Here is a 17,679-nt window from a genome sequence, read left to right on the forward strand (position 1 = left end):
TGAATCCGTTAAAAATTTTCCATCGTGATGACCTTTCCCTTCATCATATAAAAAAGTTATAATTCTTTTTTGCATAACCCAATTATCATCAACCCAATGACATGTAATAGCAAAAAAATCTAACTTGTTAAGACTAAGAAATATTACAATTTAAAAATTAAATACAGAGATAAAATTACAATTTAAAGAATTAAATACATGGCGTAAATAAAATCTATATTTTTTATACAAATCTATAACATCCACTCTACAAGTACTTCTAGGAAGACCCTCAAATAACGGATTATAACAACGTTGAATGTAAATAACAAACCCCAAACCCGAAGGAAAGGAAAATGATAAACAATCATAAGCTACCATTTTAGCTATTTCTACACGCTCTTTTTTCTTGTCATACTTAAAATTTTTACCGGTTCGTAGGTCTATCGTCATTTGAATACTCCTCCACATTTGAACCCGTTTGCTCTCCTCAAACATCCATATATTTCTTTCTCATATGACCATTTAGTGTACCCATTCCACCATCCTTACTAGTTCCTTACCTAAAAGCAAATACTTGTCCATATATGGTACATTTAACTGTTTGGCTTTCCTTATCTTTAGTCATAAATTTTCAAATTTTAGCGGTTGACTTACGAGTTCTAGGCGGTTTGTCTTGTGTATGTGATTGTGCAAGACATGTATCTCCTATGGGATTTTCGGGGGCTTGTGTTTCATCATCATCATCATCAATTTCATTAAATTGTCGGTATAATGTTGTTGCATTGCCTCATGACCTAAAAGTGGATTATTTCCACCAACATCAATACCTAAATTAGGTGTTTCTTCCACAAATGTTTCCTCATTAAACCCACCCCTAACAATACCACTACTACCGGCACCACGTCTAAATCTCTTCGCCATTATTAAATAGAATTAATTTAAATCACACTCAAATAAATTGCAACAAATTAAATTGCTAGAATTAAATTGCGTAAATTAAATTGCGAAAAATAAAGATAGAGTTGTAACGAAGGTACCAAATTGCCGGACTAATTTCCAACAAAGTGAAGGTGGCTAGAATTGCAAATCCACCAAAGCTACTTCGGATTGTTGCAAAATCACCAACTCCACCAACAATATTATAATTGCAAAATTAATAATTGAAACTATAATAAGACTTTATAATATTTAATTGAGAGAAATTTAAAGTGGCTAATTGTTGCAAAGTAACTATAATTGAGAGATTGAGAGAAAGAGAAGAGTGAATTGGTGTGAATTAAAATGGAAATGGAGAGGGGTTTATATAGGGGTGGGGATGGGTTAAAGTGTTAAAAAAAAAGTTTGGGGGGTTGGGGGGGCCAAAATGTGGGTTTGGGACCGTTTGGCAATGACCATTTTTGCAAATGGACCGTTGGCCAACGGTCCAACAGAGCAGCCCAACGGCTACATTTTTTTTTTTTTTTTAATTCCGGTTTTTTCTGGGTTTAAAAATCGAAACCGGTTCGATTTTTTAATAAACGTTAACGGTTTCCGGTCCGGTTCTCGGTTGGTTACCGGATTAACCTGAACCGGTTGACGGGTTTAGATAAAAGTAATAAAGTAATACAATATGGAAATATTATGATTACTTGGATTTACTATTTATTTGTAACCTGAAAAGTCAAAAAGATTCTTCTTTACTTACCATTTAATTTTGAATGCTGATGTTGACTATGTCTTAGAATGTTTTGATAAGTAACATTTTGGTAATATTTGTTCTGGTAAGTAATATATTATTGAGAACCTAAAGTTCTGAAGGTAATATCTATTATATAATTTAAGTTTTTAGGCAACTAGTAAATCTTGTTTGTAAAACTTAGCACCTATTCAGACAATTAAAAGAAAACGCTTCTGCGTATAGATTTTGGAATTTATCTATAACTATTCAAAGTTACTTTAAATTAAAAATATAGTGTACTTTACTTTTAAGAAATAAAATGGCTACTTAAAAGTATTTATCTTCACGGTTGCATGCTTAAATCATTATTTTGTTAGTGTGCATCCTTGTGAATAATATACAAACATGTTCATTGTTATTAACTGCGATGCAACTTCAAAACATATCCATTAAAAAATATTTACGTTGTCCAAATTAAGCATTACTACAGTATTTTTCTGTTGTGATTTTCAAGAGTTCACAAAAAAAAAAAAAAAAAAAGATTATCTTCTCCTCAATATAATTGATAAGTAGTTTTTCTCCCCTCTAATAATATCATGTAAAAATTTGGAAATATGTCTTATTTTATAATCCTGGAAATTTTTATTTTTATTAGGTTAATTATTTTTTGTACTTTACAATCAAACCAGCTAACAAATACTTTATGTATTTTTGTGCATGACTTGTTATAATAATCAAATACTTTGTCGTTAATTATTTTCTAAATTGAGACAGAGGGAGTACTATTTATTAATTGCTCAAAAGAGAAATCAACAAACAAAGCTTTTATTTATTTAATGAACTAACTATTTTATTTGTCGCATATATGAAATGTAATCCGCTGGCGACTTATTGCGCAGTGTAATGGAGAAGATATTTAATTATTCTTATAGTATCGCCTATCATCTTGTAACTTTAAATATGTATCCTCAAACAAAAACCTTATAAAGCATCTTCTTTACTACTCACATTTTCTCGATTTAAAAAAAATACAAAATTTATGTAAATAAAGAAATGTTGCTTGAATTTATAAATGGGACGTGTCATGTTGAGAAAATAAAGATAGAAGGACATGCCTTAATCACACATAACAACAATTAGATAGTGGGAAAATCAATCCTTGTCACTCGATCAAAAACCTGAAGCACACCAACAATTATGTTTTAAATCGGTTGTCGGTTTCAGTCAGGGGCAAATCTACATGGAGCTAAGAGGTTCATCTGAATCCCCTTCGACGGAAAATTATATTGTGTATATAGGATCAAAATTTTATGTTATGTGTATGTATTAAATGTTGGACACCTTACACAAACCAAAAGCTTAACTCAATGGTAAAAGAGTTTTAATTTTCATACAACACCCAGTTAACGAGCTTCCAAGTGTCACTTTTCTTATTTTTAAATTATTGTTACTAGGAAATATGTGTAAAGTAATTAATGATTTATTTACCTTTGAGTACTGCTGGTTAATAATTTACTTACTTTGAGTATTGTCGTTTGGTTGCTAATAATGAATTTCTTTTGCGGTAAGGATCCTAAAAGAATGTCCAAGACAAAATTCACCTAATTTTAGGTTTTAGGTAACCAGGTAACTAATAACTACCCATTAGTACAATCATTCATTAATTGCTTTTCCAATATGGATAACTATTAAAAATGCCTATTGAAAGATTATCACGTCATGCTTGCATCATTATATTTGTTCTCTATGCATTCTTAAAAACTTTTTTACTGTGGGTTTTAGTAATTCTGACTAAATTAAGATTATTTTATCATGTATATAATTAATAAGTAATGTTTTTCCCTTCTATTAATCGTAAAAGTTTTTAACGCGTCTTATTAATTATTTAACCCTAGAATTTTTATTTTTTTAAAAATAATTATTTGTTGGAAATTACATTACATTATTTCTAAAAAAATTAAAAGCTATGACAGTGATGATTCACCCAGATGAGGTGCATTATAGGGGTGTGAGGAAGAGGCCATGGGGGAAATATACGGTTGAGATCAGAGATTTTTTTTTTTTTTTTTTTAAATTAAGCCCGTTTGGGCATTTTATTAACACGAAGCAATGAGATCAGAGATCCCAGCCAAAGGAAACGTGTGTGGCTTGGGACTTTTGATACACCTGTGGCAGCTGCTTAGGCTTACGATACGGCTGCGAAGCTATTTCGTGGCAACAAGGCTATAACTAATTTTCCCTTTACAACTGAGGATAACCTCAGAAGTACGAAAGATTTTCTAGGAAAACTTAATCTTAACAATGATAGTAATGATAATAATTCCAATCAAAACAGCAGTATAGGGTCGTCTTCAAGACCTGATGGAAGTGCGGTGAGGTCTGCGTTGTCAAATAAGAATCTTCGATTTCGTCATTCTCCAGCGGTACGTGACAAATATTATTTGGAGGTTTTGACGAGAGCTAGAGGTATACTTAAGGACCCGACCATCATCCAAAAAGAGACTGTGGATTTCCTTGGCGGCGGAGCTAATGGCGACAGTAGGTGTGGGGTCCAGAGTCAACCACCTGTTGGGTGTGCGAACAAAGTACCACATTGGTAGCTGAAAATAAAAAAGGAGCTACTTATAAGGAGTTGAATCTTTCTTAATGATGTGAGGCGCTTGAGGGAAAACCGTGCGGGCTTGGCCCAAACGGACAATATTACATCATGTTAAGAGCATCTTTGGGCGTTTTTAGCCCAACAACTAGTATCGAGCCAATGGTTTGGCAGACGAGGCGAGATGAAGATGACGGAGTGTGGCGTGGGCCCGCTTAGTGCCTTTGCCGTCGATGGGCCGGTTTACGACCTATACCCGTAGCTTTGAAGACGCATTCATAGCCTTTGGGCTTCGGTGACCGTAAATACTCTGACAGTGTGGGTGTCACACAAACATGTTGAATCTCTGACCCGTGGTATGATAATGAGCCACGTGAAACTTAGTTCGAGGGGGATTGTTGGGTGTGCGAACAAAGTATCACATTGGTAGCCGAAAATAAAAAAGGAGCTACTTATAAAGAGTTGAATACTCTTAATGATGTGAGGCTTTTTGGGGAAAACCGTGCGGGCTTGGCCCAAAGCGGACAATATCACATCACGTTAAGAGCATCTTTGAGCCGTTTTAGCCCAACACCACCAACCATCAGTGCAGAGCCTCTCAATCTTGAGCTCACTCTTGCACTGCCAGGGAGCATGTGAAACCGCCGACGTTTGTCATCCAATGTTGCATCACATTTTTTAAATTTTTTTTTTTTCCAGCAAAGCTAGTTTAGTTTTCCATTTGAATTTTCAGAAAGGAGAAAATTGACAGGAATAAAGAGAGAGATGTAGCAACAAAAGCAAGCTGTCAGAGCCAATGGCGGTCACGTTTAGTTGTGCAATGAATGATCATTTTGTTGCTAAGATCTGAATAACCATAAAAAAAGGGAGCTCTTGTTTTTTTTTTTTTAAATGTTTTTGAAACAAGTAAAAAATGATTATGATATACTGTATACTTGTCTTAGGAATACGCCAAAATGCAATCTTTTCTCATATCTCATAATGACAGAGAAAGATATACAGGTAATATTAATTTAGAAATTTCTGTAGTCTTCACTGTAGTATTTTTCTGTCTTTTTTCCTTTATGAAATTCTGTTGGATGGTTTTTGTTTGTTGTTTGATCGGAAACTGAAAAGATGAAGGAGAACTGAAGGAGCCCTGTTGCTCTCAAGGGACAATGGGCAGTGCAATCCGTTATGACACACGTGTCCCAATAAAAGATGGTGGAGTTTAACATTAATTTGTTCACTGATTTGGACTAGTAAAATTACAGACAGATAGGAATACTAGAGAAATTAAAGTAAGTGTTTAATCTTTTTTATTGCATATGATATTTAATAAGTGACTTTGTAAGTACTGATCAATTATAGAAAATAAATAAATAGAAGTGATATAAGTAATTACTATTGACTCAGCATCTTAATCTAGTATAATTAGATTATTTACTATATGTACTTGTATACACAATTATAGTAAGTTATTACATGATTTTCTTAAATTGTGTATCACGTAACTCTTATAAATAAACATCCAAACAGGGAAAGTTTTGAACAATTACGCTGGTGGTGTTATATATGATCCAACTATTGGAGGTTGTTTCGTCTTTGAGTTTCAATTAAAGTAGCAAATTAATACTTACATGGGCTTTTGTTATACTATACTTATTTTGGACTTCTCATGCAAAGTTTTTAAGAATGAACAATGTGATAAAATGTACATAAACCTGCTTTTTGAGGCGCGCATGGAGATGATTATTGGACTTTGAAGCAACTATTTATTTGAATTCATGTCCCTAGTCTTTATTGATTTACACGTAAGTGAATTCAAAGGGATCGCAATTTTTTTTTTCTTTCTTATCACATAGCTTGATTAAAACATTATTACAGTTCACTACTATCGATATTAACTGTAAGCATGCTTCTATGTAAAAATAGATCAGATCGAACTGCATGATTTTAGGAAATTTACGTGTGAATATAGACTATTGGTTATTATATTCGTATTACGTATATTACTCGATATATACATATACCTTTATTATAAAGTTGTTTCTTCTATTTCCGTTGTCTCTGACGCCTGAGCAATTTAGAACCATTTTGTGAATGTTCCTCTAACGCCTAATTAAGCTGTTTTTTTTATACCGTAATTCTAAATATTCCCTGTTATATTAAGCACATGAATGCTATTGTTTCTATGCTCAGTTGACTGTTTTGATTCTCCTGTGATATTTATTCTTTTTGTAAGTATATTAGGTGCAATAATATGAGTGTAACAAAATCAGTTTTGGAAGGGAATGTAGTTAGTTTTTTGTTTCATTGTTTTGTTTGCAAGACTATAGAAGAAAAAGAGTACCTTATTGTAAAATCTAGATCAATCCATGCATGACAGTAATGGACTTGTGAGATCGAGATCTGCAGAATTGGAAATGAGCTTGGAGGAAGAAAGGAAATGAATTGAAATTATATTGTTCTGTAATGAAAATAAATAACAACTAACTCCTTAACAATCTAACCAACATAATTGCATTTGAGAAAATAATTGCCCCCTAACTCATCAATCTAACTGCAGTAATTAACTAAGCAGTGTTTAAGTTAACTAACTAACAATTTTTAATTTACCCTCCATGTATAACCATCAGTAGTTCAATACGCCCTCTCAAACTAGAAGTAAAAACAAGTCTTTCACTCTACGATTGTCTAGCAAATAATGGTGTTGTCCTTTGCCAAGTCCTTTGGTTAATAAAATCTGCTTACTGTGCGGTGACTTTAAATAAGGAGTGAAAACTAGGCATTGATGTATTTCTTTCCTCACAAATTGACAATCAGTGTCTATATATGTTTGGTACATTCGTGGGGGATAGAATTGACAACTAGCTATATGAATAGATGCTTTGCTGTCGCAATACATCTCCACAAGTTTGAGTAATTTTGATCCCCAGTCCTTGAAATAGATTGATCAACTAAGAAATCTCAGCAATCAACTGTGGGAGCCATGCTTCTAAATTTTGCCTTAGCTGAACCCGTGACACTATGCCTTGTTTCTTTGATTTCCATGAAACCAATGAATCTCCAAATTTCAGAGTGTATTCAGTAACAAACTTTCTCGATTCAGAACATGCTGATCTAACTCACAGAAAACTAACAGTGTTCTGATCTCTTAGAGGACATTAATTGTCCTAAATCATGTGCATTTTTATGCATATGATGACGCCCAGCGCTGCATTCATGAGTGAGAGTTTTGGTTGGCGCATAAATTGACTGATGACCTGCACAACAAATGCAATATCCTTACTTGTAACATAAATCACAATGTAACCGATCCTTAGGTGGCCTATTGTAACTCTGTCCTTGCCTGTTGCCTAGAAAGGCAATTGTTTCATTTACCTCAGAATTCTGCAATGTGTTAGTAAGCATTCTCTGACTTTACTCCTGCATAGTCAATGCATAAGCTTGATTGCATTAGTTAGACACAACATCATTAAAAATTGGTTCCTTGAAGGCATAGAAGTCATCAATCTCATTAGAAACTGATAAAGCCTTTGCTGCTGAATGTGATACGTAAATGCCTTAGATTTTTCACAATACTCCATCTAACCGGTAAAATCCAACCGTAATTCTTACCATATTTTTCAGCATGTGACCCAGTCCAAAGCTAGCCTATCCAGCTGGAATGGGAAGAACATTGGCATCATAATCGGGTCTGATATAGGATCTGAAGGGATCTCATTAGCAGACTCTCGAAGGATGGTGTTGAGCATAGCTACATCCATCTAGACACATATTGTTCCATTATCTGATTACAAGAATGACATTCTTAGCAACAAGATCGAAATGTTTCAGAATATCAAGCAGGATGCACATTGAAACAATTCAATGGAAACACACTGCTGGATTTTTTTTTTTTGAGTTTTTCAAGACGTTGAGTCGTAAAGCATAACAACAACCAGTTACGTTAAAAATAACATAATTCAATCAAAGTGAAAAGTAGAACTAGAAGTAGACTAAAATTTGAGTCAGCAACATTTTCATATATGGGAAAAGATGCAAACAAAGTTAAACGAGATCTAGTTCAGATTTGTTGTTTTCATTGTTATAAACTTCAATGCAAACTTCAAAGCATATTCATTGAAAGAACTTGAGTGCTAGTAATATCACCCGAATTGGCGTCCGATAGAGTGCTATTAGTCAAACCTTCGTGGGACCTCAGAGATAAACCTAAATCCACCGGGGAAGATGAATTAGAAGGAGAATTGGAAAATGAATCGGTTATCCATAAAGAGAAAGAAAGTTTTCTTCTAGTTCCGCTTCGACGCTCTTCAATTCGTCAGAAAGACTTGTCGGAAATCGCCGGTTGGGTTGGTCCGACCAAGAAAGGCATGGGGCCTATCATCTCTTCAATATTATCATTGATGAGTAGTTTTGTTATAATAATCAAGTACTTTGTCGTCTATTCAATTATTCTCTGAAAACGTGTGTTATCAAACAATAATATTCTATTTATTAATTGCTTAGAGAGAAATTGACAAATAAAACTTTTATTTATTTAATTAATTAACTATTTTATTTGTTGTCTATATGAAATGTACTTATTGGCGACTTATTTCATAATGTAACGAACAAAATATTCTAATTATTCTTGCAGTGTCGACAAAATTATACTCTTGTTATATTAAGATTAAGATGTAAATAGAATTCAACTTGTAACTTTAAATGTGTATCCTCAAACAAAGAGCTTATAAAGCAAGCATTTTCTACCATCTGCATTTTCTTAATTTTAATAAAATTCAAATTTTATGTGAATAAAGAAATGTTGCTTTTATTTTTAAGAACGGGACGTGTCATGTTGAAAAAATAAGAAGACAAAATGATATGCAATCACATTGCAACAACTGGGTACTGGAAAAATGGATCCTTATCACTTGACCAAAAACTTGAAGCACCCCCCAATTCTGTTTCAAACCGGTTGCTGGTTTCAGACTTTTAGTTGACGAGCTTCCACCTATCACCTTCCTTATTTTTAAATTATTGTTACTAGGAAATATGTGTAAATTAATTAATGATTTATTTATCTTTGAGTATTGCCGGTTACTAATTTACTTACCTTTAAGTATTGTCGTTTAGTTATGAATAATGAAAACATTTTTGGTAATTAGTTTTAGTGGGCCCTAAATGAATACCTAAGACAAAATTCTCTTAATTTTAGCTTTTAGATTTTAGCTTTTAGGTAACTAGCTAGTAACTGCCCATTAGTCATCATTCATTAATTATTTTCCAATATGAATAACTATTAAAAATGGCGACTGAAAGATTATCGCGTCATGCTTTCATTATTATATTTGTTCTATCTAGTATTATTTTAATTGAAATGAAAAAATGTAGCTAAAATGTAAACTATAAACATATCAATACAAAATTGTTTATGTTAAATAAATTATGCACTCTTAAGAATTTTTTTATTGGGTTTCTTTTTGGAAATTTCAACTAAATTATGATTATTTTATCACATATATAAAAAAAGTTGGAGCATATCTCGATTTGTGTGTGTCATCCTTGCGCAAAAGCCATACTAATCTTCTATGTATCGTTCCAAGTTTATTGGATGTCCTCGAAAGGACATTTTTATCATGTATATAATTGATAAGTAATTTATTTCTCTTCTATTAACATGTCGTAAAACCTGACGACGGTGCTGTGTGGTCTCCCTTTCCAAATAGGAATCTTCGGTTTCGTCGTTTCCGGCGGTCCGTGATCAATACTATTTGGAGGCTTTGACAAGAGCTGAAGTGATAATTCAGGACCCAGCCATCAGCCAAAAAAGGACTGTAGATTTCCTTGGTGGCGGCGCTAACGGGAACAGTGGGTTTGGGGCCCAGAGTTAGCCACCAACCACCAACCTCTCAAACTTGAGCTCACCCTTGCACCGCCAGGGAGCATGTGATGCATCACATTTCTTAAATCCCTTTTTCTTTTAATCTTTTAGACAACTAGTTTAGTTTTCCATTTGAATTTTCAAAAAAGAGAAAATGATTAACTGGAATAAAGAGAGAGACGTTGTGACGGAAGCAAAACGCCACGTTCCTTTGTGCGGTAAATGAACATTTTGTTGCTCTGAATAACCACAAAAAAGATGGAGCTCCATGTTTTTTTTTTAAATGTTTTTGGAACAAGAAGAAAAAGATCATGATATACTGTATACATGTTACAGGAATTAATATGCTACGTTGTAATCTTTTCTCATATCGCCTAATGACATAAAAAGATGTAGTGGTTATATTAATTTAGAGATTTCTGTCTTCTTCATTGTACACGTTTTCTGTCTTTTTACCTTTCCAAAATTATGTTGGATGAATTATTGTTTGGTTGTTCCATCGGAAAAGCAAAAGATGAGGGAGAATTGAAGGAGCACTGTGCCTCGAGGACAATGGACGGTGCAATCGGTTACGACACACGTGTCCTAATAAAATTGAAGATGCTGGAGTTTAAATTTGTTCATTAGTTCGTCCATAAAATCACTGACAGATAGGAGTACTCAATTAAAGAAAATAAAGTAAGTGTTTTGTTTTTTATAAGAAGTATAGTATTTAATGAGTAACTTGTAGGTTTTGATCAATTATAGAAAACAAATGAATTGGAGTAAAATATGTGCATTACTATTGACTTGACAAAAACAATATCTTAATTTAGTATTAGATTAATTATATATGTACTGTATACTGAGGTATGCACAATTATAGTAAGTTACTAGTGCATGTTATAAGATAAAAGTATTACTGTGTAACATTTTTTTTTTCCAATAGTGGGTCAGATAAATCAAACCTCTCAAGCAGCAATAAATAAGATGCTAGCTTAGGGGGTGTCAAATGGACAGGTTGGGTTGAAATTGAACCAATCAAAATAGGCTGAGGTAATAAATGGATTGGGCTAACATTGGCCCAAAAGTTACTTGGGCTGAAATGGGCTAAAAATACCCGCCCAACTTGACCCAGTTTTTTTGAGGGGTCTGTTTTCTAGAAAAATATTTTTAGTGAAAAATATTTTCTAGAAATACATTTTTCTTGAAAAATATTTTCGCGGATTTTTTGTGGAAAATGTTTTCAAGAAAAACATTTTTTGTGAAAAATATTTTCCTTCATATCAAACACATCACAAATTTATAAGATACATGATACAAGAAATGTGTATACATAAAAAAAAAAAAAAAAAAAAAAAAAAAAAAAGGAAGGTAATCTCAAGCAATAAATCAAATTTAAGTAAATCTTAAAATCGAGGCTAGAAGCTAAAACGGCTAGTATTGAGCTAAGTTGAAGATCAATTCAATTTTTTGCACGGATTGCCCAATTTGGGGTGGTCTTTAAATTTTGCCTCAATTTGTGATCTTTAAATTTTGCCTTCATATTTGTGGTCTTTAAATTTTGCCTTTTGCTTGGAAAGATGAGCGAATACATGAAGTTGGGTTCGAACCCCCATTCGAGCTATAAATAAAAAAATAATTTATATATATATATATATATATATATACACATCTTTGAAAAAAGTTAAAGTTATCACGGATCAACGCATCTAAATATCTCCCCCTCCTCGAGGAAAGTCGCCGTATGATTTCTAAGAAACGCGAATACTTTTAGTTAAACATAACTAAAAGTCTCTTGCTCCCTTTTATATTGCATTCAATACTTTTTCTAATTGCCTTATAAGGCAAAACTTAGTTTACTCGCCATAAGCTTGTGGTTTTGGACCAAAACAAAGTTCTCCGTGGTTTATAAAGATGCTTTAAGGATTAATTGGCTCTGAAATATGGACTTGAAGTGATTTTTTGTTTTAGATTCTAAAGAGTGTACATATTTGAAGGCATCGGAAGATATTATGTGGGAATTGAAAAAGAAATTAAGTACATCAAACATTCAATATTTACATAGGTTTGTCTGGATGTTTGTAACTACATGATTTTTAAGAAAACAGTATAGTTGAAGTGGTTAAATAAAAAAAAAAATACATATATATCTTAAGACAAAGTATTTTGCTCATAAGGCATAAGTATACCTCCTAGAAAAAAATCGGCGTAAGTTAATGGGTAAAATATTTTTTCGGCGTAATAAACTATTGGAAAAATTATCAAAGTTATCTTGGGTTAATTGGACTAAAGATACTTATCTAAATTGCGCGCGCATAAGGCATAAATATTTTTAGTGGAAAATATTTTTGATAATTTTTCTTGAAAAGTTAGGATTGTGCATACTTTAAGAAAACTTTTAATCATATTGGTGTACTTAAGATACATGATTTTATATTGTAAATAAGTCCGTATCCGTTTTAATATTTCTTAAAAAAGTATGATGTATTCGGCTAAAATTTAAACGCGCTTAGAATTTTTTTAAAATTTTATATTGGCGTGGGTTCGAACCAATATAAAATTATGGGTGTTAACCAGAAGGCGGCAAATTTTAAAGATTTCAAATATGAGGAAAAAAAATTTAAAATAGTTTAATTTAAAACAATTCTCATAGCAAATATTTGCCCGATTCAATTTAGAATATAATATTATATATATATATATATATATATATATTAAACACACTAAAATTATCTTGCTATTATGTAAAATTTTGATAAAAGTTACCGAGTAGTCGAAATGTTTTAGGTCATATATGACACCCCTAGCTTGCATCTTCGATTTCAGACTGTTCCTACTTTACACCTGCTTGTTGTTTTTGTTTTCTTTCTTAATTGTTTTAACTACTTTTGATTTATTAATAATAAAATAGTCAGTGGGAATTTCCCATTGACCTTATTTTTATTAAAAAAAATGTAATTATTGTTATGCAGTGAAAGAAATTATGTAGCAATTACTTAATTAATTAAGGAAATTCTAACTGTATATTTCTATATTCATTTTTCTATAAATATATTGTTGTTCCATATTATATTTTGTATGAAATTCTAACTTAATGAGAGTATTCTGTAACATCAAATGGAACACTGATCGGTTATGCGTGAGTCTTTTTCCCTGACACGATCCACTAAACGCTACATTAATTATATAGTGATTATATTCTAAACCTCCAATCAAATATTTTATTATTATATGAATTATTTTATGCTCAATTATTTTTCTGGTATGTAACCACATTCTAAAAGGCGTGTCATATAAACGTAAATTAGAAAATTGAATTGACGGCTTGCCGGGTGTTAGGGTGGTAGGGTTAAAAGTAGTAATTAAGGTGAAGTTGCAGACTGTGAGTGCAATATCTCTGTAACAAATCTGCTTATTTCCCTGCTGTGCTGCTGACGCTTTATTACGTACCTATCCATTACACAAATTTCTAATAATTTTAAATTAAGAAGAAAACAAAACTCCAGATGAAAATTCTGAGAAAAAGTTGGGACTTGCGTGTCTGAACTTTCTTTTTCTTTTGTTTTCTCATATTTGGGGTGGTCCACTCCACTCTGATTCTCTTCGACTCATTTGTTTAATCAGTTTCTGAAATATTACTACTGGATATTCACCGTTGATGCGTCATTTGATTTTATTTTCTCACCTCCAATACGTGTTACTTTCTCCGTTTCCGTATAGATGGCAAAATCTGGAACACCACGATCAAACTTCTTAATTATTACTCCCTCCATTTTAATTTATATGAGCACCACAAATTTCAAACTTCTTAATTGTTATGATTGAAAATAAGCTCAAAAATTTTGTTTTCTAAATCTTGATAAAGCGACTTATTTGTTTTCAGTCCAAATTAGGAAAGCTGTTGATGTCATTTGTATTATTTTCTCACCTTAAAACGTGTTAAATAGTGGCAAAATCTGGAAAACAAATCAAAACTTAATTGGAGATTTTTTTTAGGCGGAATAGCTTGATAAGTTCTTGTATTTGTCCATTTTTTGTCATGTCGGTATCCGTATTTATGAGTTTGCCAGTGGAACCCAAAAATTTGTTAAACCTCAACATTTTAAACCCCTCTGAACATTCACCGAACTTATGTGGCCTTTTTTTGTTGACTCAGATATAGGGCGTGGTGTCACACTTTTAAAAGAGAGTGAATGCAATAAATTTGTTTAAAAAAAAATTTTTATTCAAAAGAAACAAATTAAATAACAATAAGAAAAAAAAATTAAAGTAAAAAAAAATTCCAACCCCTCCCTCTTCTTCCATTGCGTCTCTGCCCTCCCACCAAAAAACAGCCGCTACAGCTCCACCGTAACACCACCATTAAAACACTATGTAAGAGCTCGTTTTCAGCTTCATCACCAAGCTCTTCCAAATCCGAGCTCCACCAATAAAATCAAGTATAACTTCTGCCTAGGGGATGCATATCTTTCTCAAATAGAGGTTGAAGGAGTTCAACATCAAGCAGTCAAGAGAATACATCACATCTGTAATACCGTAAACTCAATCTTATAATTTCTTATCACTAAAACAAATGCAAGCAAGTTGTAAAACATCTACCACAAGTTGTAAAACACCCTTTCCCCTATCTCTCTCTTCCTTTCCTCTTCTAGAACAAAGTCCAGTCCTTTTGAGCCATGGATAGTCTTGGTTGTGCCATTTTTGGTACAAGATTCTCCTATCTCCACACTCAACTTGGCGCATCTCAACGTCTCTCTCAATTTATGCCCAATGACGCATCTAATCTCTTAGTTTCAGTCGAAATCTCACCATTTGGGGAAGGATCTGAATTGAATCGTGCTTGATATTGGTTAGCGTGAAGGGTGATAGTGAAGGTACTGAAAAGGCTATCGGAAGATTCAAAAACTCCATTGATAAGCTTGAGGAAGCTTGAAGAACAATAAATGGGTCTTGTAGATTTGTGATATTAATCCAAACTGGTGACTGATGTTCGTGGGGTTTGTGTTTGTTAACTTGTAGTTGAATTTTCAAGTCAAAAAGGGAAGGATTCCAGCTATTTGAGATGATCTTGGTACTCAATTTGTGAGCAAACATGGAGAACCTGCTCCTCAAAGTTTTCCAGAATTTGCATAAGTGACCTATTTGATTTAATTTAATTTTTAACATTTTATTTCCTATGTGTCATTAAAAAATGATGTGGAATTCGACGTGTACTCGGGTGTATTACACTCGCCATGATCGGATGAGAAAAGGGTTTAAAATGTTGAGTTTTAACTAGTTTAAGGGTTCAGTTGACAAACTCGTAAGTATAAACACCGGCATGATAAAAATAGATAAGTTCAGGGCCTTACCAAGCTATTCCTTCTTTTTTTGTGTAAGTTTGGATATAAAAATTTTTATTTTAAAAAATAAATTTTTAAATATTTGAAAAGTATACGAGCCGATTGGAAGAAGTAAGATTAAATAATTATCAAATCTTAAACACATCTTCTTAGAAATGGAGAGCAACCTTATATATTATTCTTGCTTGCCTATCGATAGCTTTCTTATTTTAATTTTAATGAAAGGCTGGCTTGTAGTCAGGTGGGACTACGGGCGCGGCGCGGGCTATTTGTGTGCCGCTGCCGCTTAGGAGTAGTCGGCCCATGACAGTACGTTCGCCTACTTTGCAAATTTCAATTGGGCAAAAACTTACGTACACCGGGTGTTTACGTCAAATCAATATAACTTATAATGATTAAGTGATTTAATGAAGTAAAATTACATGTTAATTAACAATTACAGTAAAAGAACTCTACATCCAAAAACATGACATGCATGTATTGATTTGGTTCAAACACCCCATATGAATAAATTTTTACTTTTCAATTGATTCTATGCATGATATATTACGTATTCTATTCCTCTTCTTAATATTTGTGTAGGCCCGACCACAATGGATACTAAATTATTATTTTTTTAAAATAGAAAGGGCAGAGTAACTTTTGATGACAACCCGAAAATTATTTCGTTTCTTAAAGTTTCCCCTTCTACTTGGTCCAGTGTTGCTGCGAGCTTTAATTTGCTGGAATGGAGATTTTTTTTTTTGACCAATTCAACGTACAATGATTGTCACAAGTCTATAATAACCATTGATTATTTTAGAAAAGTAAAATATTTTAAATCTAAAACAGCTAAATGTTTGACTAACCTATGATGAAAAGCCGCCCCATTAATTTACACTGTACCATATAATATTACACTTAAACTGTCATTGTCATTTACTTTTAATATCACACTAAAACAGTTATTTTAATCATATAGTTATTGCATTTTATCAGCTGCTAGCGGCAAATCTTGTTAAAAGAGTTAGACCTGCTAAAAGATTTTACATCTTTTCTTGGTTTAAAAAACTTTGTGCTTTTTTGATACTTTATTGAAAAACATTACATTCTTTAAACATTACCTTAAAAGACTTATAAAACCTACCACTAGCACAGTTATTCCGTGTTTTGTGCTCATTACTCCATTTAGTTAAAGAACCGTCTTCTTTGTCAAAATGGTAGTATATTTTTTTTTCTTTTTCAAATGGATAACCTTTTGCTGAAGTAAACATCAAAAGAGTGGAACCACCAATACCGACGGATGCTTAAAAAACCTCAAAATATGCTGAAAACATATCAAGCTTTAATTAAACTTTAATTAGGTATCCACTACATATTTTTATGTTTCCCTTTAAGCTTTTCTTTCTTTTCATTTCTCTACCATATATTGTTGAACGCGGACTCAAAATTTAAAGTTTATGAATTTTTCTGCAACCTCAAGTTAATTTATAGTCAATTTTTATACTGAGTTTACAATCATGTATTTTTAAATATTTAATAAATTTGTAATATACATATAGAATATGACAAAAGCTACTGAATTTACATAAATCTATAAGTTAAATTATAGGTCCGCGCTGTATATTGTATATTTGTATTAATTCCCTTACTTTTTCTTTTTTGGTGTGTGATTTTAAATTAGAGATGAAGTACTGTATCTTGGAAGAAGACACACTTCGAAGATTTTGATTTATAGCAATATAGGATAACAAAGGAGAAGAAAGCTACTGGAAACTGGCAGACCCGGACCCCCTCCCCCCCTTGCCTCCCTCCCCCCCCGCCCCACGCCAAAAAATATATTCATTACTCATGTTACTACTAAAATTATATGGATTTACTATTAGTATAGATAAATTTTAGCGAATGCAATTTAGCTTCTTATAACATGTTATTTAATTAAATTTTTAAGGTATCGATTAATGTTCTTTATTACAAAATATTCCGTGTTATTGAATGTAATTTTTGTAAAGATATTGTATATATTAAGATGTAATCATGTAATGTTAGCATACAGAACTTAAATTATAGTATTTTAAAGGCCAAACACGCTTGCCAAACCCCATTCTCATAAAGCCAGAGATAGAAGACCTTATCCATTAACCCCAATTTCTGGGGATTAATTTCTTGGTCCCCAAAAAAGAAGAAGTTGTTGGTCCCCCAATCCCTTCATTGTGCTTTATCAATCAACTAGTGGGATATTCCTCGTGCTATGCACAGACCCAATATCTTAGTTTGTACGTTATATTATACT

General features: G+C 32.6%; 1 non-coding gene across 1 annotated transcript; it reads right to left on the minus strand.

Annotated features, from left to right (window-relative positions):
* Nucleotides 1-9,726: 9,726 nt before the first annotated feature.
* On the minus strand, nt 9,727-9,829 carry LOC132048440 (U6 spliceosomal RNA). The gene has a single exon (XR_009412982.1). It is a non-coding gene; the product is annotated as a U6 spliceosomal RNA (small nuclear RNA).
* Between the last annotated feature and the right edge of the window lie 7,850 nt (nt 9,830-17,679).

The sequence above is a fragment of the Lycium ferocissimum genome, chromosome 2, assembly GCF_029784015.1.
Source record: "Lycium ferocissimum isolate CSIRO_LF1 chromosome 2, AGI_CSIRO_Lferr_CH_V1, whole genome shotgun sequence".
Classification (NCBI taxonomy): Eukaryota; Viridiplantae; Streptophyta; class Magnoliopsida; order Solanales; family Solanaceae; genus Lycium; species Lycium ferocissimum.